Source organism: Pinus tabuliformis, chromosome 6 (assembly GCF_031772625.1).
Source record: "Pinus tabuliformis cultivar Carrire ecotype Pingquan chromosome 6, CPIR1, whole genome shotgun sequence".
Classification (NCBI taxonomy): domain Eukaryota; kingdom Viridiplantae; phylum Streptophyta; class Pinopsida; order Pinales; family Pinaceae; genus Pinus; species Pinus tabuliformis.
The window spans coordinates 1,995,998,084-1,996,025,867 of record NC_142292.1 but is presented as its reverse complement, the minus strand read 5'-3'; the positions used below and the strand labels follow the sequence as shown (position 1 = coordinate 1,996,025,867).

Here is a 27,784-nt window from a genome sequence, read left to right as displayed (position 1 = left end):
TTAATTTTTTATTTATTTCATTTTTTAATTTTTATTTATTGATTTTATTATTTTTATTCATTTTAAAATGGATCATCGAACTAAGCCTTCAGAAACATCACCTAGGACCTAGGACTTAGGATTCATGAGGGGATTTAAAATATTTTTCGACCCTCAAGACACATTACATCATGACTTTTACAAATTTACATCTTAAGGGGACAAACCCACTTAATACAGACCCTCACAAATCACCCAGTTCTGCGACACAACTATAATCTAGCAGATCAACACACTAGGATTCTCCTAAAGTTCTAATGACAAAATCCATCCTGGCTTTGGGGTCAGGTTTGAAGGAAAACTCTGCCGATCCATGGATCGGTGAGACGAAAAACCTTCCGGGACGTAGATTACCACTAGAAAGTTAGGTCCACCTAGGCAATTCACATACACGACTCATGTCTGCTAAGATTATTTACAATTCATACATGCAGACTGGGTTTACAATCAAAATGATTAAGCTGCTGATGACTGCAGGATGGCACGGACACGCTGATCAGGTGCTGCCCCTTTTTGCAAAGAAAAAAGGGGGTGTACTGCATGGGTAGTTGACCGGTAGTGGTCAACATCTGGCTCTACTTGGGGACACGTTGCTGCTTGCAGGAATGTGAGAATCCAGAATCTGCATCCATACAACACCAAAATAAGTAGCGTCCATCCAAAAAATCATCATATACATTAAGCACAGGAAAGATAAAAGCTCTTCATTTATTGACTATCTAAAGAGCAGGGTTAGAAATACAATACAAAGGATGCCCTACGGCATCAGATGTGTTCAATATAGTGCATACTGAGCATTTGCCTGCTTTCAGGCAAATCTGTGGGCTGCTTGTCGGATGTGCCATGTCCGATTTTGCATATGGTAGGACTCTTTCCTATCCGAAAATCAAGCTGCTCACGGCCGTCTGATGCATCAAATCTTCTTCTTATTTTCTTTCTCTTACGTTTTTTCTTTCTGGCAGGTTGAATTACTGATGACCTGGAACTTTCTGTTTCAAAACTATCAGATGAAGTATGCGTGATATGTCTTTCTTTAGCCTGCATCTGATCTTTATCATTCTTAAGTCTATCCGGATCACCTTCAATTAACCACCTAATGACCTCCTCATAATAAGATGGAACTTGTTGCGGCAAATGAGAAGGCTCCTGGTTTCTCTTATCATCTGACCATTGTTGAATCTTTTGAACTTGTATTCTAATGGCATCCATCTGACTAGAGCATTCATCCCTTATAACACTGATTTGTATGGCATGGTGCTCTTGCATGTGTTTTATTTTTTTTTTGTAAGTCAGAATTTTGTATTAAAAGGAAAATATGATACAGGTTGGCTGCGAATGCAACCAACTGGCCGCTGAACAGCAGGCCTAGCGTCCGAAGACAAAAGAGGATGGGCAGCCCACCACGCAGGGCGGCAAAGACCAAAAGACCTGAGAAGAGATGCTGGGAAACAAGAAGGATCTGTTACAGATCCTTGCAAACACAAGGGGCAGTCGGAAAGGAAAGAAAACCACCTCGACTCCCAGGAGAAGAAAGGAAGAAACCAGAGCTGAACAGAAAGAAACTAAAAGAAGAGGGACAAGCGTGCAAAACCAAAGAATTCACACAGCGAGGGTAGAATCATTTGGTCGACCTCTTTTCCCTTTCTTTTTATCGACATTGACCCAACCAGTTGGACAGAGTTGGTCAAGAACGTCTTGTATACTAAGTTGGGCTGGAGGCGAAAGCTCCTTGTCTGAATCCGAAGGAGAAGATTCATGAGTTCGTTTCTGAGAAATGGGAGGGACTGTTGCTACCTCGAGATGCACTGAAGGAGAAACCTGTTCTGGCATTTCGTCCATGACTTCCTCATCTTCCTCCTCGACCTCTTCATCTGAGCTGGAAATGGCATGAATAGGGGGAGTATCCTGAGGTTTCCAGCTCTTGGATTTGGGCTTGGATTTGGCTTTCTTTTTATGGAAAGGCATTGAGGGACACGAGCTTTGAAGGTGCCCTGTGAGATGACAAAATCGGCATCGAAAAGCTGTATTCTCGAAATCCAGAGGTTGAGTCCAATGGAAGTCACCTATCTTGAGAATGATCTGATCAGGAAGTCCTTTGCTTATGTCTATTTCTGCGCAGATTCTGGCGTAGGTATAAATTCCTTTTAGCTCTCTTGAGGGATCTGTGTTGAGGAAGCGACCTAAGGAGTTGCCGATCGCTTCAAAAACAACAGAGTTCCATAAATGCGCCGGAAGGTTAGGAAGTCTAACCCAGATCGGGAGTTTGGTGATGACTGCTGTGGAAGGATCGAACTCTGGGAACCACGGAGTGAGGAACAGACCCGCAGAATTCCAAAACCAAGGGCCTTCAGTTAAGACTCTGTGGTAATCGGCACTGTTATCAAACAGTGTTATAAAGAAGCCTTTAGAGCATAAAATAACCTTGCAATTTTTGGTCCAATTAGCATGAATCCAATTGTACAGATCAGCTGTACTAGGCCAAAGACCATTGAACCTGCAAATGATGCCAAACTCTGCAAACAGCTGGTGTTGCTTTTCCAACAGGGGATGTGATATTTCAATGGTAGGGGTATCCTCCAGCTTGTCCACTAAGAAGGGTTTGGGAACTTGAGCAGGAGGAGCTCTTTCCTTTGGCTTCTGAGAATGGACAGCATCTTTATAGGAAAAGGCTGCAGCTGAAGAAGATTGACCAGCAGCTCCCCCTCTCAGACGCAGGGATAGGGTAACGGATGCATTTATTTGAATATTATAACAGGACAGGGGACAGGTATCCTCCAGTTGTTTACCTTCATAAATGAGACGCTGAAACCTTGTAGGAATCCCCGCCTTATTTTCCAGGAGTAGCTTGAGGTGCTGCACCAGATCTGAAGATCTCACCCATTGCAGCAATGTCTTGCCGGAAATAAGTACAATCAGAACCTGGAATGGTTCTGAGACTTCTGTACTCTGCGGGCTGCTGTGACCCTGATAGCCAGGAATACTTGAATGCACGCATCTATCAGCGCATTCCGTTTGATCTGAAACAGAGACCAGGGCCCTGTTTGGGAAAAAGTCTCGAAGTGGCATTTTGTCAAACAGATGCCACGCATCCTCCTTGGTTCCGATAATGACCTTGGGCATGATGGAGACCCTCTTGGCCTGGATTGCATACAGGTTGGTGTCCTCAAACAGACCAACCAGATATGCCTCCGCCGCTTCTTGCAGTGCAGCAACTACTGACGACTGCAACCTCAAATCTGTCTTGAAGTCCTGGGCGAGCTTCCGCATCCATCGCTGGAAGGGCAACTTCCGCGTTAGCAGCTCAGTGCTCTTCTGGTGCTTTCGTGTTCCACGAAGGGCAACCGTGCAAGGCTTGAGACTGTGGGGCTTTCTCACTCCTCCCGTCGTCGGGGCAAACTTCCGAGTCGCCTTGGTAGCCAGTTGCTTCCTCGGCACCTTCCCGCCTGTGGAGTTACGAGCTCTACGCTTTGTTCTCGCCTCCTCCCCACAAAAAACAACTTGCATCTTTAACCAGCCTTTAGGCGCTGGAAGCTCCACGACATTTGCAACGGCTGAGGCCTGCTCCGCTTCGGCCAGGGCGGGGCACGAAACCTGGACTTCTTCCGCTGTGCTCGCCATTTTCCAACAATTGTAGGATCTCTTGCATGTGTTTTATTACTTTATCATTCTTTTCCTTTATGTCCATCAAGCAATGTTGCATGAAATTTATTTCTTCTTTATGATTCGCTTGCATGTCAGCCAACTGATGATCCATAATTAATAACTTGTTTTGCATAGAATCAATTTCCCTATCATGATCAGCTTTCATGGTCACCATATTTTCTTCTAAGACTGACATCTTGCTTTGCATGCTTCTAATTTCTGTTTCATATTTAGTTTTCATGGCCTCAATTTCCTTAGCATGCTGATTTTGTGTGACCTCCAACTCCCTATTACGTTTTTCCAGGTGGGTGCATAAAGTTTTAACATCATTGATAAGACTAGTTTGATTGCTTTCCATATTTCTTACCAGCATCATTAGATCTTGTATAATTTGCTTTTGTTCTTCCCTTTCACTATCATTTGTCCCTGATTTTTCACTATCATGAACTTGGTCTGCGATATTTCCGGTGGATGACACATTCTGATCTTGAAAACTTTCTTCAACAGCTGGATTTTTTATAAGATTACTTTCTTTCTTTTGCACAATTTTAGAGGTAGAAGGCAAGCTGTTTGGACTATCATATCTATCTTTAAAAGCATTGAGAATGTCTTGTAAAGAAGTGAAAAAATCATTAGGAAAATTATTAAACCAATTCAAGGCATCACCCTCTAAAGAATGGACAAATAGACGCATCTTGAAATCTTCATGATTATACTGAGGAAGTCTACAATATATGATCATTACACAAGTAAACATGTTTAAATGCTTTCTAACAGCGACCGAATCACCACCCGAGAACTTAAATAATTTAGAAATGGCCTCTTTCGGAAGATCATGGAGATTATCAGTAAAATGACATGGTTTAAATGAATAATCCATGATGAACAATAAGGGATCAAATGGATGATAGAAAGAGATTTCTGCTCAAGAAAATTAAGAGATGAAAGAAGTGGAGTCGCCACTTGAACAATGAATCTGATTCTAGGATCCAAAAAGTAACCACAAGCAGATATGAGGAAAGCTTCTTGTCTGGGAAGAATGAGAAAGTGGAGTCGCCACCCAAACAAGAAACAAACCGAAGAGATGCTACTGATATGGCGAAAAATAAGGCAATAAAAGATCCAAATGATAACCCAAAAGGTTGAATTTGCCAGCTCAAAATGAGAGATGAGAAAGATGAGAAGGTGAATGTCGATGAAACACCGAGAACAAAGTGTCCCCGGCAACGGCGCCAAAAAATGTTGTCGCGCGGATTGGCACGACAACGCTCAGACCGGGGGCTGTCACCTTGATCCCCGATCCCTCCGTTTAAGCCTGTCTCCCGCGGCTAAGGGGGGTAGTCCCTGTGAGATGATGAGACCAACTGTCGACCAGTTGGTTGGGAGACACGAGACACGATATGAAAAGCACTAGATGGATTTGATTATTTTAGCAGACCAGTGCCTAAAGAGATTGTTATTGGAACGATTATTTTTTAGATGATATAGAAAAATAGACCGTGAACAACAATCATTTGTCATCACAATGCTCTTAGAATGATATCCAGCAACTGGAAATTTTGAAAAGATAAATGCTTTTAAAACCACCACGAGAATCGTAAATCATTAACTAGATATCAATTTCGTATCTCAACTTTGAAAATTTAGATCTCAGGATGAAAGATATAACATGAAAAACCACTGAATCTGGCAAAAATAATTTTCCAAATTTTTTTTTTTTTTTTTTAAATAAAAAATTTAAACCCTAAAAGAATCTAAACTAAAAACCTAAAAATTTATAAAATTCTTTTTTAAATTTTTTTTATTTTTTTTATATTATATTTTTTTATTTCTATTAAAAGCAAATTTTTGAAACTATATTAATATCCAAATAAACCCTAACTTAAACTCAGAAAAAGAAAATTAAGATCTACGTTAATTTAAATTAAAATCTATTTTAAATATAAAACAAAACTATAATTTTTTTTTTTAAAATCTAAACCTAAAATTGAAATTCTAAAATCTAAATCAAAACATTACCAAATCTGACCCTTACGATAATGAAAAGAGAGTAACCAGGCGAATGATCGGGCTTTAGTCGACGGCGGCAGTTGTTTTTTTTTATGGAGGAGATACGCAGTTGAAAACATAACCGCAGGATGCATACGCCCACACTGCTGAACGATAAAATCTTCGGTCACCGGTGGAAGGGGATGCGGCCTCGAATCTAGCCGTCAACCGAAACTCTGCGCTGCATAAACTCTGAGTGCTTCGACACTGGGAAAATTTCACGCCACTGACAAATATACAGTCGCTGAACGTGTGAGTAAGCAATTCTTTGGCGTGAGAACCTGTGGCGTTTTCGGATCGATCTCTTGAGAGACGCAGATAATCCACAGTGATATGATGTGCAGGGTCGAAGGAGAAAGACTTAAACGCAAATAGACCAGCGTATTCAACCTGATGCCCACGCAGAGAACGTATTCTCTTACGCTGGCTTTCACATCGATTCAAGCGTGCTGATGACGATGAGACAAGGGAAATATGCAGACTTTATGATCTGAGCGGCGCTGGCATCACACTCAGTTATACCCACAGAAAATCGGCCTGATCGTTTTTACCATGAAACCCAAAGAAATTTCTGCGCATAACAGTTATAGGGACACGCCGTCTGCGTCAATGAAATTTGTGTATCGATGAATTATTTGCTGTCGCCCACGCTGAAGCCGCTGGTTGTCTGCGTAAACAAAGAGATTCCTCGGACGAGTTTTAATGTTTCAGCAGCAACGTGCTTGGATCAGTTTTCTGCTGCGTCTTTATATGTTATACAGTGTGCTCGCTTTGTTTATATCCGGACAGTGGACAGAGCAGCGTGAAAACTTATGTTCAGCAAAGTTCATAAATCACTTGACCCATCAACCCACATCACATGTTTTCCTTACCCACGCTGTTCCAGAACTTCTCTTTTCTTTTACTGCAAGCTGGCTCAGTGCTGGGCATTTTCATGTGGCTTGGATTTGCTGGCTGAGCAGCTGCAAAATAAAAAAAGGGAAAAAGAATAAAACCCTAATCTTAAATCTGCAGAAGAAACCCTAATGAAAAAAACTGCAAAAAATAAATTTGAAACTCTAGAACAGCTAATTAATGTACAGATTTGGCCCCTTAACAGCCAGATTTGGCAGTAAGCACAGAAATATTTTAAAGAAACATAAATTTTAGGTTTTCACTGTGAAGAACTTCAGAAAATCTCTCATGCAAATTTGAAATAAAATTGAATGATAGACCCAGGATCAAATCCAAGTGGGCTCAGCAAAAAATGCTTGCGGGAGTTGGCTGGTTCAGCCGAGAACTTCTCCGAACGCCCACAAAATTCCTTCAGAAAATGTTTTCTGCACAGCTCAAAACAACCGTCAATAAAGAGGGCAAAAATGCTGCTAGATCTCAAACAGTAATGGAGATACCTGCCATTACTTCAGAAACCCTAACAACACTCAAACCCTAGCAAGTGAACAAGATACCTGTGCCCACAATACTCTACAAAAAGCTATTATTAATGGCTGAAAATAACATATGCAGAAAATAAAACAATCTCACAGCATTTCAAGAGAGTAACACCAGCAAGATATGGACCTCAAAGTCTTCTTTTATTAACCAGAAACAGATTTACAAGAGAGCTTCTTCAGTCTTAGACTCACAGATCAGATGATCTGAAATGACCCCTAGCACCCTACTTAAAGGAAATGCCTCCAACGGCTAGTTCGAGTGATCCATGTCGAAATGATCTCGACCGTTGATGAGGATCAAGACATCTCTTGATCTCATCCGTCGATTTATTAAAAAATAATATTTTGCATGCATTCACTTAAAATATTATTATTTTATTAGTTAGGGTTTTTGCTTTATTTTTTAATTTTTTATTTATTTCTTTTTTTAATTTTTATTTATTGATTTTATTATTTTTATTCATTTTAAAATGGATCATCGAACTAAGCCTTCGGAAACATCACCTAGGACCTAGGACTTAGGACTCATGAGGGGATTTAAAACATTTTTCGACCCTCAAGACACATTACATCATGACTTTTACAAATTTACATCTTAAGGGGACAAACCCACTTAATACAGACCCTCACAAATCACCCAGTTCTGCGACACAACTATAATCTAGCAGATCAACACACTAGGATTCTCCTAAAGTTCTAATGACAAAATCCATCCCGGCTTTGGGGTCAGGTTTGAAGGAAAACTCTGCCGATCCATGGATCGGTGAGACGAAAAACCTTCCGGGACGTAGATTACCACTAGAAAGTTAGGTCCACCTAGGCAATTCACATACACGACTCATGTCTGCTAAGATTATTTACAATTCATACATGCAGACTGGGTTTACAATCAAAATGATTAAGCTGCTGATGACTGCAGGATGGCACGGACACGCTGATCAGGTGCTGCCCCTTTTTGCAAAGAAAAAAGGGGGTGTACTGCATGGGTAGTTGACCGGTAGTGGTCAACAGATTCCTTTTTGGGTTAATGTGTTCTAAGTTTTAGAAGAGTTGCATAGTTTAGTTTAGATTTTAATTTTTTGTTTTGTTTTGTTTTGTTTTGTTGTATATCTATCATCAGGTGAGCAGTTGCGTTTTTCATTTTTCTTAGATTTAGATTAGTTCTAAGATTTATTTTTAATTTAGCGCATAGTTTAGCTTAGGGTTTGAATTTTGAATTAGATTTTCTTTAAAGTTTATTTTTATTTCATAAAAAAATAAAAAGTTTAAAAAGAGTCCTTTTTTTAATAGATTTTAATTTTGATTATTTTCTAGTTTTATATTTAATAAATCCTTACTTTAGATTTAGATTTAGGATTTCGGTCATTTTGTTTAGTCTTTCATTTAAATAAAAAATATAAAAAAAATCATAAAAGGGAAAAAGCTTTAAGGTTTTAGTTCATTCTTTTATTTAAGTTTAAAAAAAAAATTTGTCTTATAGTTTAGATTTTTCTTTAGATTTAAGTTTTATTTATTTAGATTTTTGTTGGCTTAGTATTGTTTTGTTTAAAAAATATAAAAAAATATTTTGGAATATTTTGCTAGATTCAGTCTTGGCTCAAGGCTTCGTCGAGTTTGCGATATATCTTTCCAGCTGAGGCTAAAGTTTTGATGTGGGAATTTCATTTTTAACATGCTTGAAAGATCATTTTGAAGATTAGCTATATGAATGTGATATCTGGTTAGCATTTGAAATTACGTGGTTGTTTAAGGCATTTATCTTTCGAAATTTTAATCGCTGGAGTATCATTAAGCCATTGAGCATTTATTACATTTGGTAAAAGTTAATCTTTGATTGAGTTATTTGATGGTAAACGGTTGTTAGTGAGTTCATATTTCTGCGGCATTTGACAAATAATCGTTTCATCATTCATTTCATAAGGCACTGGTCTATTAACTCAATAAAATCAATTAAGTGCTTGTTTCCCCTCGTGTCTCCCAACCCAACTGGTCCCCAGTTGGTCATCATTATCCCATAGGGTCTACCCCCCTTAGCCGCAGGAGACAGGCTTAAACGGAGATATCGGGGATCAAGGTGTCAGCCCTTAGTGTGAGCGTTGTTGTGACAATCTGTGCGACAACAGGTTTCCAAGGTGAAAAAATTGTGTCTATTGTGCATGTTTGTCTTTCTATGATCTTTACTATTTCCACTACATTTACTGTTAATATTGTTTAATTATAATTATTCAATGATAGTAGTGGCATAAAAATATTGTTTGAAAATCATTTGGAAGTATTTATCAAGCAAGAAATGGTATTCTACTGCACTAACCATAAAATTTCAAGATGGAATCAAAGCTTTGTCGAAAGATTAGCCATTGATCAGCCATAGATTTATGTATTCAGGCAACTTATACAGGTTTCAGTTCTCTTGCCAAGATGGTGCCCAATCTCAAAGTAGAAGACACATTGGATGGTGCTACTAATTTAAGATCTTGGAAGACCACAATACTCCTTGTCTTGGAAGAAAATGATATTCGAAATCATGTGAAGGAAGTTGTTCGAAAACAAGAGGGAGCTAAGGAGAAAGCCAGACATAAGAAGAATGAGCTAAGGCTACGAGGATCTTGATAGATTCCATAAAGGACCACTTGATTCCACATGTTGTTGAGTTGAGTGTGCTAAAGAGATCTATGATGCCTTGGTGGGATTGTTTGAAAGTAAGAACACTAGCAAGAAATAGGCCTTGAGGCATCAACTTCATTGTATCATGATGTGTAGATCAAATTCAGTCGCCACTTATCTCGTGAGAGTCTCAGAATTGAGAGATCAACTTAAGGCCATTGGAGATATTAGTGATGATGCAGAGCTTGTTACAATGGATCTTAATGGATTTCCTTCTTCATGGGATCTATTTGTACATGGTTTTCGTGCACAAGTTGAGCTACCTAAGTTTGATCAGCGTTGGATTGATTGTGTCCAACCTCAAGATGAGGAAACTCAAGCCCTTGTAGCTCATGCAAGGAAAGGAAAAGGAAGAATAAACTAAGAGTAAACTTTCATAAGAAGAATACAGATGGAAGATCAACTCCAATTCAAGATCAAAAGAAGAAGGATCTTTCAAAGATCAAGTGCTTCAAATGTCATACATTTGGTCACTATGCTTCCTAGTGCCCCTAGAAGAAAATAAAGGGAAAACAACATGCATCAACAGTCGATGTTGATGATGATGATGAACATCTACCACAAAAGAAGACAAAGGAATCTAAACTTGATGAGATTGCAAATGATCTATGGATGAAATATTTCTTTGCCTTTGCTCTTACAAGCACTATTATTGACAATAGTGATATTTGGTTGGTGGACAGTTGTGCCTATAGGCACATGACACATTCACGATATTCTCTTACAGATCTGACAGAGAGGGATTCATCATTGCAGGTGGACCTTGGAGATAATGCTCAGTATGCAGTGAAATAAATTGGGACTGCATCGTTTCAACTAGAGTCCGGGGATTCTCTACATGGGAGATGTATTGTTTGTACTTAGATTGAAGAATAACTTACTCTTTATGTCAGCGTTGGAGGAGAGAGGTTACAGAGTTGCATTTGTGGAATGTTAGGTTTTTGTATGGCCTAAGGGCTCGAGCATAGACACAACAAGAGTGATTGGTGTTCAAGAGGGAGGAATGTACAACTTGCTAGGACGTCGATCCCACACATTGGTACATGACAACAAGACTTCAAAGACTTCCATGATCTACATTCCAGGATAGCATCAAATTGAGGTTAGTTGGGATATTACTTTTGATGAGGAGGTAGCCTTTAGGAGGTCTAGAGAGTCTCATATGGAGATTGATAGCAAGGAGCAGGAGACCTCGAAGGATGAGGGAACAGATCCCTCTAGTCTTGTTGTTCATCCTTCAGACTATCAGGAGGAGTCAATTGAGCCAGTACAACTAGTGGACCAGCCTAGAGATGTTGTAGTGACTAGGAAGAGATCGACATGGTTTTGTGACACTTTGCAGGATGCAAAGGGGCATGAAGCTCCCAGGGGCACTTTCAGGGAGAGCAAACGACCATAGAGGTTCTCGAGCTATATGGCATTGATGAGCCACATCATTGATTTTGAGCATTCAAGTTATGAGGCGATAGGCCAATAGGTTTGGAAGGATGCCATGATGGAGGAGTATCAATCCATCATGAAGAATGATTTGTGGGAGATAGTTTTGAGACTAGAGGGTAAGTTAGTAGTGACTTCCAATTCGATCTATAAGATCAAGCATGCAACAAATGGAAGCATCGAGAAGTACAAAGCAAGGTTTGTGTCAAGAGGTTTCTCCTAGAAAGAGGGAGAAGACTATGAGTAGACGTTTGCTCCAGTCACCGTGTACACTTCCATCAGTTATGGGTTGGAGTTTACATCAAATGGATGTAAAAACTGTGTTCCTCAATGCTGTGAATGAGGAGGAAGTGTACATACAACAACCTCAGGGCTTTGTAATACGTGGGAAGGATTCCCATGTTTGTAGATTGAAGAAGGCTTTATACAGTTTCAAGTAGGCCCTTCAATTTCGTACACACTTCTTGGGAGTGTTTTTAAACTTGAATTTGGTTTTTAAATTTTGGGATGAGGGCATTTAGCCCTAAGAGTATGGGAATATGTGACATACACCTTGGAGCTTGGATACTAACTTGAGAATACTTAGGTTAATGTACTTATTCTTAAAACTTCAAAACAATCGCAAAATGTAGTGCAAAACGAAAGAAATAAGAGAAAATAGATCTCTCTATAAAAAATAAAGAGTTTGTTTACTTGGCTCTTCAATAGGGCGCTTTTTACAATGAGTGTTATTAACTTACTATTTAATGAGCTTTATTCAAAGAAGGTGGTCTCATACATTAATAAAGTATCCAATGTAAGGGGGTTTGGGTAGGACTCTAACATGCCCTCCCCTTCAAAAATAGTGTGGTCCTCAAGGACGATGAGGAAATGATTGTAGAATCATTGTCAATTTCCACTTGGCATCTTCAAGTTGCATATCTTTTTACCAAATTAATACTTCTCCAATCATGCATTAGTGCAACTAATGCTCTCTGCTATCCAATATTGTTTTTGGCTAGATCTAAATGGAACCTTCTTCATCAAGTTTTGGTAGGTTGGTCTACACTTTGTAATTCTATCACATAACCATATTCAAACAAGACACATGAAAGATTGGATGATGCTTGGAGTTTGTTGGGATAGCCAATGTGTAGGCAACCTATCCAATGCCTTGTTTGATCTAATATGGACCATAGCTTTTGGGGTACTTTATCTTTGAGTGATGTTTGTTTATTAGGTTGTAGGAAAAACACTTATCCCCTCTTTGGAAAAAGAATTTCTAGATCTATGCTAATGAGCTTGTTGCTTTATTAGATTTTGAACGATAATCAAGTAGTCCTTGAGGATACAAATTATTACTTCTATGATGTGAAGTGTTCTATATATTACATCAACCTTGGTGATGCACGATACATAGGATGCCACTAAAAGTGGGGTTTTGTGCATAAACGACTTCATATATTGTCATTTTGGTAGCTCCATGATAAGTGGTATTGTACCACCATTTAGCAAGGGAAAGTCATTGTGCCCATTGTTGTGGTGTTTTAGAAGCAAAGAATCTCAAATAGATTTCTAAGCACTTGTTGACCATTTCTATCTGGCAGTAAGTTTGGGAATGATATGCAATGCTCATATTCAACAATGTACCTTGAAGTTTAAATAGTTCTTGGAAAATTTGAATGGGGGTCCCTGATCTGAGATAATGGGAGTGGCCATACCATGTAACTTAAAGATCTAATCCATGAAGACATGGGCAACTAAAAGATAAGTGAAAGGATGAGTTAGGGAAAAAAATGAATAACCTTTGAAAGATGCTTGACAACCACTAGGATGATTGATTTCTTACTCGTTTTTGGGAGTCCCACGATAAAATCAATTGAGATCTTTGCTTATATATGTGTTGGGATTGATAGTGGTTGCAATGCCCTTGGTTATCTTCACCATCTCTCCCTTGTTTCTTTGGAAAGTGTCACAGGATGCTATGAAATCCTAGATATATGTTTTTATTCATTTCCAATTACTTCTTTCTTAGATTTTCTGAAATCTAAGTGACTTACTATTGGTGATGAATGTAGCTCCTCTAAGACATTGTTTTAGAGCCAAAGAGCAATGTGCCCTTTATACTGTAATGTCTCGTTTCCATGTATAACCTTTAGGTGGGTTAGGATATACTTGAAGCGATCAGATTATCTACCTTAAAAGTATTGTTTGGTAGTGATTCTTTGCGGGTTCCTTGAGCCATCCTAGGCTCATTAAAACTAATGCATGGAGTGATCCATCCTCCTCATATTGTGTCGATAAAGCATTAGCAACGACATTTCTTTACCCTTCTTATATATGATCTAATCATACCCCAACATCTCGTTGAGCCACTTACCAATTGCTTTGAATGAAAACAACCCTTTTTAATGACGTACTTTAGATTATGATGGTCTTCTTGATCTAAAAACACCCCCCATGAGACATGGGCAATAATTCTCCACTACATGAATGATAACTATCATTTCCTTCTCATATGTTGATTTTCGCAAATTGTAGTCACATAATTGCTTAATGGTGAATGCTAAGGGGTGTATTTCTTGCATCAAAACTAGTCTAAGACCTCTTCTTGAGACATCATTCTAAAACAACAATCTTAGTAAAGTCAAACACTACTAACACTAGAGTAGTGCACAAACCATCCTTTAAGTAGTGAAGGCATGTGCTACTACCTAGTTAAAAACAAAGGCATTCTTTTTAAGGAGTGAAGTTAGGGGAGCTATAATTTTTCCATGAATTTTCACAAATTTCCTTTAGTAACTTATAAGTGCTAAGAATCCTTGCAAGCTCTTGAGTAATTTGGCATTGGGCCAATATTGCATAGCCGCCACTTTCTTGGGATCGACTCATACCCTATCCTTCCTTACAATGTGACCTAGATATTTAACCTTAGGAGTCACAAAAGCACACTTGGAGTGTTTCACGATTAATTAGTTGTGCCTCAAGTTGCGAAGACTTATCAACATGCTCTATGTATGATTCCCATGCTTTAATATATATCAAGATATAATTGAAGAAGACCAACACAAAATTGTGTAGGAAAGGTTTGAAAATCTTGTTCATGAGGCTTTGGAAAGTGGATGGTGCATTACAAAGATAAGAAAGTATCACTAGAAATTCATAATGAATTCCATGTGTCTTAAAGGCTATCATAGGGATGTTTGTTTCTTTCAACTTGATTTGGTGGTATCTTGAACACAAATCAACTCAGTGAAAAGCTTTGCTCCATGCAATTCATCTAAGAGATCATCAATAACTAGGATGAGAAATTTTTCCTTGATTGTCAATTTATTGAGAGTCTTAAAATTAATACATGTGCACTAAGTTCCTTCCTTCTTTAATACCATGACTATTGGTGATAAGTAAGGACTTGTATTGAAATGTATGATGTCTGGCTCCAATAATTCTTAAATGATATTCTCTTTTTCATCCTTTTGCAAAGGGGTGTCAATAAGGATGTATATTTGGTGGTTGACTTCTTCGAATTAGGAGAATATCGTGGTTATGCTCTCCACAAGGAGGTAAAATCCTTTGGTGTCTCAAAGACTTGATGATGTTTGTTGAGGATCAGCTACAAGTTTGGGTGGAATTCTTTCCTTAGCTTTCCTTAACTTGTAGGGCAGTTTAGGCATGAATCCCAGAGTGGCATCCTTTTAATAACTTCTTCATATGATGAGAGTTGACTACTAAAGGATGGCTTACTTGAAGGCCTCTAAAGGTGTGTACATGACCACTTTTAGTGAAACTCATAATAGTTCATTAAAATCCATGGTGTATGGGCCCAATGTGTTTACCCATTCCAACCCCAAATATTATAGCACAACCACTCATATTAATGGTAAATAGACGGGGTTTGAGCTAGTAGTTGTCCATTGACATTTTCACATCTACCCCCACATTTCATCATACTTCCATTGGCTATAATAATTTGGAAGTTGCGCATTAGATGGACAAATTAATGGGTTTGTTTTTCCACTCACTTGTGAATGAAATTGTGAGCATTGTCATTGTGAACTAGGACTATGACTTGTTGATGCTTGGTGTATCCCTTAAGTTTCGAGGTTTGTGGAGTCAAAATTCTTGATAACACATGTAGAGAGATTAGAGGTTCTTCCAAGGGAATTGAGATTCACTAGCTATTTTATTAGGAGTGTTTGTTGTTGAAATTTCTAAGTCTGACACGTTAGAAACCCCTATTGCATTACCTGGTTTATTTCTCCTACTTGTTTATTCCATTAACAAGTTATTTATAAATATTAATACTAAAAATAAACACAAATGCAACCTTAACTCATATACAAATTAACAACTAAAATACTGGACAAACACACAAGGGACATCATTATTTTTTTGGACAATCGTCCACGGAAAAACCCAATGCGAGAAAACCGGTGCAACAGTTCAGAGGGTTTTATTATTATGTAGAATCTTGAGTACATCTAGGGTGCCAAAATGGTTCACCCAACAAAGATTGTCACACGTCAGTAATGCCTCTTCTCGGAGACAAATATCTAGCCTCTCATCTCTAGTTTGCCCCATGCAAATCCTTCCAACGCTTCTCCTAGGCTCTGCGTCAGCCCTGCTAGCCTTAGCGTAGCTCCTGAACCCTCTGTGTTAGCCTTCTGACTCTCTGCATCAACGCTCTGGCCCTCTGCATTGCCCACATAGGCCCCTCAGCCTCTGCGTAGTCTCTAGCTGCCTCTGCGTAGCTTTTGTTGCCTCTCCATCAGCCTCTTCAGTCACTGCGCTGACCCTCAAGCACTATCCCTGCCTCTTTGCTATGTACTCATTGCAACAGATCACTTGTTTGAATTTTCTCAGCAAGCCCCGCTTTAGAAAATCGAACTGACTGATCAATCTTGGTGTATCTCCAACTGACTCTCAAGCCTCCTCTTATACTTTTCCCGTTGAGTCTTCAACGACCGAGATTAAGTCTCTAATCAATGACTCAGATTAGATGTGGCTTGATCCATGTCATTTAGAACATTCTCACCCAATTTTATATTAATACCCATTAATATTTTAATTTTCATAAGTTTAGACATAGAAACCCCATTAAAAATATTAATTATTTGAACATCTCTCTAACTGGGTGGAATTTCCCCAAACCATTTCTGGGTCTTGTAGATCTTATGTCCCTTAGCCTCTCCACCAATTTTCATGGTTAGAGCACATCCGATGCTACCACAAATCAAAACTCCCTCTTAGTGAGGAATGTGCTCTAGTAATGCTCCACCACTGAGACATCACACTGATCCTTCCGCACCGGTACCTGTGCTGATGCTTAGCTTGCTGCCCAACATCCACTGCACTGCTGCTTCCTGTACTGTCGCCCATGGCTTTGCCACTGCCACTGCTACATCTGTACTGCAACTCCCTCTCCACATGCTACCTATGATGCCCATAGCACTGCCACTGCTGCACTGCAACTTAGTTACCGAGAAGTAAGTCACTGATCTACCCAAACACTGACATCGTTGTCAGTCTGGAAGCCTCTTGATGCTGAAGCTACCTTTGCTACTATCCTATGCTCCCTTTGCTACCTCTGCGCTGCTGCAAACACCTCTGTGCCTCTCGCACTGCTGCAATCGACTCTGTGCCTCTCGCACTGTTGCAAACACCTCTGTGCCTCTTGTACTGCTGCAACCCCCACTGCGCTGCTATAGACCTCTGCACTCTAGTACTGCCTTGTCGCTCCATCGCATCTTGCTCCACCTGACCTCTGTCATCCTGCTACTGTTGTTAAGGGCTCCCGTAGCCAGATATGATCCAAGAGTTTTGGTAACTCAAGGATCCTGCCCCTCCTTTTGTAGTCCTCTCGACAACAATCTATGTCACTCCACCTCTTCTCTAGAAGTGCATGAGCACTCATGGCACAGTGGTCATCAGTCTTGACTTATTTCTCTGCCTTAGCCGGATCAGCCTTGGAATCAGAAGCCTCTCCCTTTTTCTTCTTCCTGGGACACTGGGATGCATAATGACCCAGCTCCCCACAATGGAAGCACTTCACCTTGGAGATATCCTTCTTCTTCCTCTTCCCTTGCTATCCCACAGATGCTAAAGCTGCATCCTCCTCCTCCTCTTTCTTGATTCGACTTCCCTTCCCACTACTCCCTACCTTGGTCAACCGTCTGATCTCTTCTTGGCGAAGAGCTGCCCACATCTCTTCCCATCCTGGAAGAGTAGCTCTACGCAAAATGCCTTGGACAAATGTCTCCCACTCCTCGGAGACTGCATTCTTGGCGGTCCTCACCATGAACTCTTGATCCGGCGTGGCCCCTATGGAAGTAAGTTGGTCACGAATCTCCTGTAATTAGAGGAGGTATAGATCTATTTGCGCCCCCTTGTGCATCTGATGTGACCACAGTTGATTCTCCATTAACATCTTTTGTTGCACGGAAGTGCCTTGATACAATGTCGTCAAAGTATCCCACATCTCCTTTGCTGTGTTATTTTAAGCTATATGTCGTACGACATGATCCTTGACCTCGTCAAGGATTATGCACTTTGCCCTCGCGAATGCATCCTCATACTTCTCATTATCAGTTGGGTCAACTAGGATAGCCACGTTTCTCAAGGTGAAGCCCTTGATGCGATGTCTATCTAGGACTGCCAGGATCCTGGCCTTCTAGATGACAAAGTTGGAAGCCCCGTCCAACCTGTCCTGATCCGTTAGTGCATTCACTGCCTTGTCTGCTCCTCTTCTGGAATCCCTCTGAGTTTCGACTTCCCTCCTGGAAATCTCCCTCTAAGTCCTGATTTCCCTGCTGGAAATCTTCCCACCAAATGTCAAACCACTCCTCTCCAATCCTCTTTGCAACTGCAACTCGGATCTGGATTTCTTGGCTAGAAATCCGTCAAGGTAGCGACTCCCTCTACCTTGGTTCTGTCCTGTTAGGTACTGTTCTGCTTCGACAGAAACAACACCCCACTAGCTTCCTAATCCACAATCTGCCCACAGCTCCCTAGGCCCTGACAATTGAAGAAACTGAGCCTTCCTACTCTGCGCAATCCCGACAAACGCTAAATCACTCCTCTGGCCAATAGCGTCAACCTACCTTATTGAGTAGGATGAAGTGGCTCTTTGTGAGCCTCTTCTGCCTCTCTTTTCCTCTACGCTGGCCCTCTCCCTCGCTCGAAATGATGACGCAAGCCCTCTGCGTCACTCCTTCTCTGATGCCTTCTGCTTAGGAGCAACTCTGCCTCTCAGGATAGCTGCGACCATTGCAAATTTCCGATATCGTTGATGCCTTCAGTCTTCCTGTGATCTGCAACGCTTTGATACCATGTTGAAATTTCTAAGTCTGACATGTTAGAAACCTCTACTGCATTATTTGGTTTATTTCTCCTACTTGTTTATTCCATTAACAAGTTATTTATAAATATAAATACTGAAAATAAACACGAATGCAGCCTTAACTCATATACAGACCAACAATTGAAATATTGGACAAACACACAAGGGACACCGTTATTTTTGGATAATCGTCCCTGGAAAAACCCAATGCAGGAAAACCGGTGCAGCAGTTCAGAGGGTTTTACTATTATGCAGAATCTTGAGTACAACTAGGGTGCTGAAATGGCTCACCCAATGGAGATTGTCACATGACAGTAATACCTCTTCTTGGAGATAGATATTCAGCCTCTTAGCGTTAGTTTGCCCCATGAAAATCCTTCGACGCTTCTCCTAGGCTCTGCGTCAGCCCTGCTAGCCTCAACATAGCTCCTGAACCCTTTGTGTCGGCCTTCTGACTCTCTGCGTCAACTCTCTAGCCCTCTGCGTCACCCACACAGGCCCCTCAGCCTCTGCGTAGTCTTTAGTTGCCTCTGCGTCAGCCTCTTCAGTCACTGAGCTGACCCTCAGGCACTATCGTTGCCCCCCTGCTTTGTACTCACTGCTCCTCGCTGCAACAGATCACTTGTTCGAATTTTTCAGCAAGCCCCGCTCCAGAAAATCGAACTGACTGATCAATCTTGGTGTATCTCCAACTGACCCTCAAGCCTCCTCTTATACTTTTCTTGTTGTGTCTTCAACCGCCGAGATTAAGTCTCTAATCAACGACTCATATTAGATTTGGCTTGATCCATGTCATTTAGAACCTTCTCACCCAATTTTATATTAATACCCATTAATATTTTAATTTTTCTAAGTTTAAACTTAGGAGCCCCATTAAAAATATTAATTATTTTAATATCTCTCTAATTGGGTGGAATTTCCCGAAACCATTTATGGGTCTTGGAGATCTTATGTGCCTTAGCCTCTCCACCAATTTTCATGTCTAGAGCACATCCGATGCTACCACAAATCAACATTTGTATCTTCAATTGGTAACTTTGATGTCTCTTTAGTAGTTATGCCTTTTGTCAAGGTTAGAGTGGTCATATCAATTTGGAATATTTTCTATTATTTAAATCTATGGCATAGAGCATATTTTTCATCACAATTATAGTGTCCATGTCTTTGGAAGTCTACCATTTCTTTTGGACCTGTGTACTTTCAAGAAATGAATAAAGATTGTACTTGGGGAATTAATCTAAGGAGGAAAAGTGTGAATTGTAAATTCTTTTTTTGGTTTGTACATTGATCACCATCTCTACTTCTAGAACCCTTTGAGACACCTCCACCTAGGTAGTGGGATGTTGCATTTTGACTTGTACTTAAATCTTCTCATTGAGGGCACTAGTAAAACATTATTTATAGAAAGAATATGTTAAGTTCTATGAGTGGATGGCTAATTGCTTAAAGACTGACATAAATTTTGCGATTGAGCCTATTTGGTGTTAACTTGGCAAGCCACCCCAAATAGTGGTTATGTCTCTCAAAATGTGCATGGATAGCTTTAACAAATTGACTTCCAGTGATGTAGCCCACATAAGCTTTTTTGTCATTCCCACCATCACCATAGTTTCACATCCAATCACAAGACCCTCACCCTGAGTAATGTCATCAATAATGTCATGGAGGGAGAAGTAGTCTTCCATTTGGGTGACCCGTTCTAATGGGTCAAAACCATCAAACTTGTTAAGGTCCACCCTAGGAAAACAATGCCACATGTTATTACACATATGGTTGTGAGGACCCAAAGAGGGATTTTGGTGGATAAATAGATTTCAGTTAGAAGCTTTTTCTTGGTGTGGGTAAATGTGTTGTGCATGCCTTCTTCTAGTATGCCTTAAATTGGTATAGGTGCCAACTTCTCATTTAAATTCTCCAATTTCTCACTCGGTGTTTGATCCCGACTAGCTATGGTCTGTTGAAGTTGTTAAAGTTGTCTATTAAGATTCTTATATTAAGCATCCAGGGTGTTGAACCTATTAATGATAGAGAAAGTGGTCATATTGTTCAAGGTGTTGTTATGAGGTGGTTAATAAGGCTCCATAATGAGTGAGCTGATAAAAAAGGTTGTTAAATCTCGAGGACAAGCTAGTGTTAGGGGCTATAGCTCTCTAATATACATGTAAGGTCCAACAATAGTACTCAATCCAATACCTTAAGAAACTAATTAAGGAGGTTTGAGTCATATTGCTTAACCAACTAGGTACTGAGAGTGATCTCTTCAAGTGTTGTTCTCAATGTACTATAGCAACAAAATGATTGATTAATTTATCTAAAACTAGTTTCAGGTGCACTTAGGGACTTTATATATACCCAAAGGTATGTGGAAGTGATGTTCCATATACATATACTATCTAATGCGACGCTATTGGAAGTGGTGCCAATAGTTATTACAAGGGTTACCAACAAGGTGATTATGCTTGTATTTCCTACATGTATTCTTCGCTTCTTATAGTTTTACCCACATAATGACATATCATTGTGTTATTTAAGAATGTCGTAACACATCTCTAAAAAAGTTCAAAAATTCAAGACCTTGTTGATCCAAGAAAAAACTCTTAGACTCACTAGAAAGGAACTTATTTTTTCAAGGGAGGGTTTGAGGCTAAAAACGTAAAATGAGCTTAACTTTTGCTATGCTTCTCAAATTGGTTATTATGACCCTAATTATGAAATGTCATAGCTTCTATGGATCTACTAGCACCACTTTGATTGAATTTTGTGCACTCTATTAAAAGACATCCAATTTGTGAAGTTTGAAGCTACCACATGGGAAAACCCTAAAAAGGGACTTATTTTAAATCAACGATAACTTCACTTTCCAGACTCTAATTTGGACATTTTTTTTGAACTTGGATATTTTTTGAAAAGGAATTCAAAATAATAGCTACTTTATTCAAATTCGGTGCAAAATATTTCAAAAAATGATCTAAATGTTGTTGTCTTTTTTCTTTTCCTTAAAAAACTTACAAAAAGAGAAAAAAAATCTCCCTTTTTTGGCGCTCTAAAACCACTTGTAATGTACCTAACCCCAAAACTTCAAAGTAACCACATAAAATGTATTGCAGAACCAAAGAACACAAGAGAAAATAGATAAACCTTGAGAAAAATGTCTTGATAAAAAATAGAGTTATATTCACTTGCTTCTGCAAGGGGGTAATGTCCTAGACCATAGTTCCAAATACAATAACAACTCTTGACAAAATATTACATAACCTTCTACTCAATATATAATTATCCATAAAGATTATTAATTGCTTATGGGCCCACTTATAATGCGATCTCACTACTTAATTTGGGATTTTTAAATAAAAATAACCCTTTTTACAAAGATTGACTATCAACTAACTATTTAGTGGGTCTAATTCAAGGAAAGTTGCCTCATACATTAATAACATTTCATGAATAAGGAGGTTAGGGTAAGACCCTAACATAGCTTGAGGATCATACTTCATGGAGGTTGAACCAAGGCACATATGTGGAAGAGAAGCATAGTAACTACATTGGCACACATGTTTAGGGGCGTTGAGCACAAAAAGACATGTTTAGGAGCAAACCACCATGGAAGAGGGGTCATTACATTGCTAGCTTGTTGGAGATCACACCATCTCAAAGGAGAGGCATTGAGCTCAAAGAGTATCATGCTTGGAGAGTGCACCACCTTGAAGTTTTATAAAACCTTAATTTGACACTTGTCATTCTTATATTGTATAATAGTCCATGTGGGATTTCCTTGTTGGTTATAGTAGAAAAGAGATGAAGAGTTTCCTCAATGTTTGTGGTTCAATGTGTGTTGTTTGTTTCGTTACTTCCTCTAGTCTAGAGTCACCATCAAATGAATCCGCTAGATTCATGTGGATTAGGATTTGTGGCATGCTGTATCCCTTGAGATATCTATGTTGCTATGTTTTACTTCCCTTCTAAATATTTAGGTTTCTCCCTGCATATTGATTTAGATAGGGGTCCTTACTAGGATTTATGTGCAAGTATTGTTTAATATTCTACCTTGGGTGGTGTCGTTCTCTTGGGAGATTTCGATGCTCTATTAGATGTCCCAAAGTCCACTTCATGATAGGTCAGAGGATGCTTTTTGTCTTCACAAGATTGATCTAGATTCAATGAATCTCCATAGGAATTTTCAAGATGCTGTGGGACCCTCTTAGTGTATGAAAGACATCTTTTGACCTTAGCAAGTCCCATGGGATGCTAATATTGAATAACCTCCCTCACTTTTCAAATTTTCAGAGGTTTACATGCTTCCTGCATAGTATGGAGGCAAGTGTGGTTGATTATGTATTGGTCAACTAGGATCTATTCTTTCACATCTTTCGGTTTTTAGTTACACCCTTTCCTCTCTTTGACCATACCTTCTTGTCCTTCTCCCTTAGAGCCGACCTTCCTCCCTTAGCCCCCTCCTTTCTCATCCCCTCTTGACATTACTATCTTGTTTGACATGAGGGATTCAAATATTGTTTCTTCTTGACTTAGCTAACTACTTCCTTCTATCTTTCTTTTCATCCTTGGAGTTTGCCGCCTCTAAATATGATCGCCTTCCTTTTGCCATATAGCAAGTGGTCCTCATCTCATATCCTTGTATTGCCTTCCTTCCCATCCCTTGAATCATGAGTCCAACCCTATGAGTTGATGGTACGATGATGACATCAAGGCACACCGCAAACAACTTCGTCATGACCTTCTTCATAACCCCATTACATACACCCACCATCAACCATATGACTACCTCCTCCATTGCACGTAATACCTCTATATTTCAGATAGAAGATACATCTTATGTGTGGCTCATCATCATTCTCTATAGTCCTTTTGTTGCACATCTTCCCTCACTATTCAAATCTCCCCTTTGACCTTGATTCCTAGGTGATGTTCATCCATATGAATGCCCTCTTCAACAACCTCCCATTGGAGTCACCTTCTCCCCCAAGTCCCATGTTACCTATTCTTCTACACATATTAGATAGACGATTTGGGAGATGAAGACTAGTAGCAAGGCCATGTAGAGGGCTTTCATGCTAGGTTTTTCAAACATGGTACACCGACACTTTTAAGTACTTGATTACATTATTGATTTGTTCAAGTATGTTGTTTGCCAGGGATTTCCATAGACATGGTGCCACCACGCCATTAACTCGACCCACAAATCAGATTCTATAGTAAATCCAAATAATTATTGGACAATTATGGTGGGCCACACTTTGTTGAGGCTTTATGTTATAATCTTTCATCTTAGGTTATTTGAGGAGCTTAAGAGGAGACACCTTCGAGCTAGAGGGTAGGCAGGATTTAGAGTAGAATAATAGACCATTGATTAGATGCGTAGACTTGAGGAAATCTTTGAGGAGACTAAGCATCAATTTTCAAAAATCTTTTGTTGTTTCATTGGCTTTCAAGAGGTGTTCAACTTGGTCCTAAGAGGGGCCTTGATGTAGAGAGTTAGTGCCATTGTCTTCTTCGAGGTCCTCATCGTGGTTATCATGCACTCTTATGACTCGATTCTTAGTAGGCTGCACAAAGCTCATGGAGTTTCAAACTCCACCAAGGGTTTCATTGGGATGGAGTAGGGAGGCTGCCTTTCTCGTACATTGTTTGGGCTTTACATTGACGAGTCATAGTCTTTTCTTTAGGAGCATATACAATTAGGGTATAGGTTACTTCTTCATTCAGTTTTGATCTCCATTTTCCTTTTTGCAGATGATGTGATCCTCTTGTCCCCATGTTGGAAGGGTTATAGAGATGACTTGATGCCTTAAGCTAGTTTTTGTAATCTTCGTCAGTCGATGGCTATACTTGGTAAAACCAAGGTAATGATCTTCAATGGGATGAAAAATGTTCTCTCAAATTTCCATTAATCAAATCCTCACACTTGAGGATATCATCAAGGAGGTTAGGCATCGATCTTCAAAAGCCTTTTGTTGTTTGTTGACTTTCAAAAGGTGTTTGTCTTGGTCATGAGAGGGGCCTTGTTCTAGAGACTTAGAGACATTGGTTTCTTAGAGGTCCTCATCATGGTTCTCATGCACCCCAATGAGTCCATGCTTGGCAACACTGCGAAGCTCATAGATTGTCAAACTATATCCGGAGTTCCATTAGGATGGAGTAGGGATGCCTTTTTCTCCAACACTATTTGGAATTTACATCGATGAGTTGGAGTGTTTTATTTGGGAGCAGATACATCTGAGAGGTAGGTTCCTTCTTCAATAGCTTTGATCTCCATTTTCCTTTTTCGTAGGTGACATGATCCTCTTGTCCCCAATGTGGGAAGGGTTACAGAGACGAATTGATGCCTTAGCTAGTTTTTGTAATATTCATCAATTGATGGCCAAGTTTGGTAAAGCCAAGGTAATGATCTTCAATGGGATGAAAATGTTCTATGAAAGTACCATTTGTACTTTTAGGGGGTGGAGGTCAAGATCACCACTGCTTACTCATAATTGGGGTTTTAGATCTTCGAGGCTATAGGTTTAGCTTGAGCAAAGTTGTGCAAGCTTGGATCAATAATGGTTCCCTTTCTCTCCTTGAGCGCCATTTGTTGAAATTTAATGACTAAAAAGTTTCTTGCAATCCCAACCCGGTTTTAATTTCACCTTATTACTCCCATTCAGTTAAATGCCCTTTCCCATAAACATACATTCAACATATAGAATTCTGGAAATGAAATTTTCAGATTAGAACGCATGGGACTGTCAACACATACTGAAAATAAATATGGACTTAAACAGACCAACAACACATAAAAATACACAGATTTTTGGTCAACTTAGACCCAGGCAAAACCCCTTCAATCTTCTCTGGGGAAAACCTGTTAGAGAGCTCTTCAAATTTATTTATCTTTCAAGTTCAGGATAATACGTTTGTAGACAAAACAAAACAAAAAAATACAACTTATCTCTTCAGTCCAAAACTCCTTGAAAACCGTGCCCACTTTGCCTCTATTTACGTTCCCACTTGAAGCTGAAAATATATAATGTACGGATACAGACTGTACTGTATGGATTCCGTACGGACTGCACAGATTTCCATATTGCTGTACGGACTGTACAAAATTTTTCATTTTTTTCTCTCAAAAACTTCTCTCGAATGACATGCAGCTCATAGCATTAAACGCTGTTTGTACTGTACCTTCTGCTGTCTTCTATGCCTCGATTTCACGGAACTGAACTTTGCCCAGAAATCACTCCTTCAACTTGCTGCAACAAATTTCTCTTTCAGAACTTTTTCTAGCTCTCAACCTCCTTTCTCCAATATGCTCATGAAGAATGAATGCAGTCTCTCTTTTCTTTTCCCCCTTTTGTTTCCCTAAATGACTTTTGGGCAACCCTAAGATCTAATGGCTCAGATTCATTTAGATCAAGGGATGAAAATAAATGTGCATTTAATTCTCAGTTTCTATATTTTAACTCACCCATTAAATAAGGTACCCACATTGTACTTTATGTCTAAAGTCACTTTTCACTTTATAATTCAACATTGACTTTACCACTTATAAAGTCACTTTCACTTTATAAAGTCACACTTAGGAAAAGAATTATTTTGGACATATTTCCCTAGGTAGAGACTAACCCATGTGAAACCACTTGTCCAAGGTACATTAAAAATCAACACCATTGCTTTTAGAACCACTTCTAGGACATCTCGTCCAAGATGGATCTCATGGAAAGCATTATTAGACCTAGAATTATCTATGGTTTGGAGTTATTGGGAGCTAGTCTACTTGAGTTGGACTGTGCCATGATGGAGAGAGTTCAAATGATCAAATCCTCATGCTCTGCCACATCATTAGATATAAGAGGATAGTTCCATTGGCCATTGTTCATGTAGAGTTCATAGCCCTTACCCTTATGATTGAAAACGTTTTTGGTTTGGTTTTCCTTTTTCCCTACATCAAGCATTATGTTAACTCATTTGATGGTAGAGCCCACTATTCTTACGTTGCTTATTGCTCTTTGGAGGCCATCGCTAGTTCCTACACTTCTAACTGAGCTCGATATTGGATTGCAAAGGTGAGTTGTCCACTACAATCAGTTGGGATCTTGATGGACTGCCTCTCTCCTCTCAGATATTCTCTTAATTTGGTCAACTCTTACCAACCAAGTTGGAGTTCAATAAGATCATCAAAAAGGACATCTTCAAACATTATATTTGGGTTACCTAGGTAGATCCTCCATTGGATGGGGTGGGGAGGGGGGACTCGGGGAGGGTTAAGTTAAACCCTAAGATATCCTTTTGCATAAAGCATTTCATGGAGCTGAGGGACAATATTATTATTGGAGTCCCTTATACACGCAAACACTAGATGCATGCTCTCAAGATTTCATTTGGACAGATTTGTGTGGGATCTCATTGGTTTTGGTTGCAAACAGGTTATCATATTCCACAGGACAAAATTATATGCCAGTTCTGTCATCCTTAATAGATTGAGACGGAGGAACACTTTGTGTTCAACCGTCTGACATATTATGAGATTAGAGGATGTTTTCATTGTCTTTTTAGAGAGTTCCAGGGGCTACCAGGCAGCGAGACATATCACAGACCAGATTTTCCAGCCCTTCCAGATCATCCGATTAGTCATTTATCATCAGTTTCTTCACTTTGGCCTCAAGAGTTAGGAGTGGGAGCATAGGGGATGGTTGATTAGTGTCCTTCGCGCGATAAATCATCTCCTCTCCCCTTACTAGAGGAGTTATTCTTGGGTTCACTGCTGTACTTGCATGTTTCTACATCATTTATCTGCTCTCCTGTGTCATTGTGTTAGACTACAAAAGCTTATCTAGTATAGATCTTTTTTTACCTTGCTACTTTATATACGTTTTATAGGAGCAGCCTTTCCACTCCCACTTTACATTCTACACTGTTGTAATTAGCAGCTCCTTTGACTGATTGGTGGTCTTCTTGTTGGACACGATTAAAATTATCCTATCTTATTCTTTTTAGTGCTGTCCTTTTTCTGCTTCCTCATATTTGGGGCATCTCTCCATCTGTCCACAAAACCTGGCTCTTCGTCCTTCTTTCACCCATTCAAATTTCAATGATGTTCATGTCTTTCTTTGATAAATTGGGTGTAACTGTCAGTTGTTATTAGAAGAGGTCTAAAATTGTTTCTTATCTTGCACTGGGAAAATGTGAAGGTGACTTTGGTTCTCAATTC

At 39.5% G+C, this 27,784-nt stretch overlaps 1 protein-coding gene across 1 annotated transcript in view; it reads left to right on the top strand.

Annotated features, from left to right (window-relative positions):
• LOC149267246 (TLD-domain containing nucleolar protein) overlaps positions 1–27,784 on the top strand; it is a 178,212-nt gene that overhangs the window by 30,810 nt on the left and 119,618 nt on the right. The window lies entirely within an intron of this gene.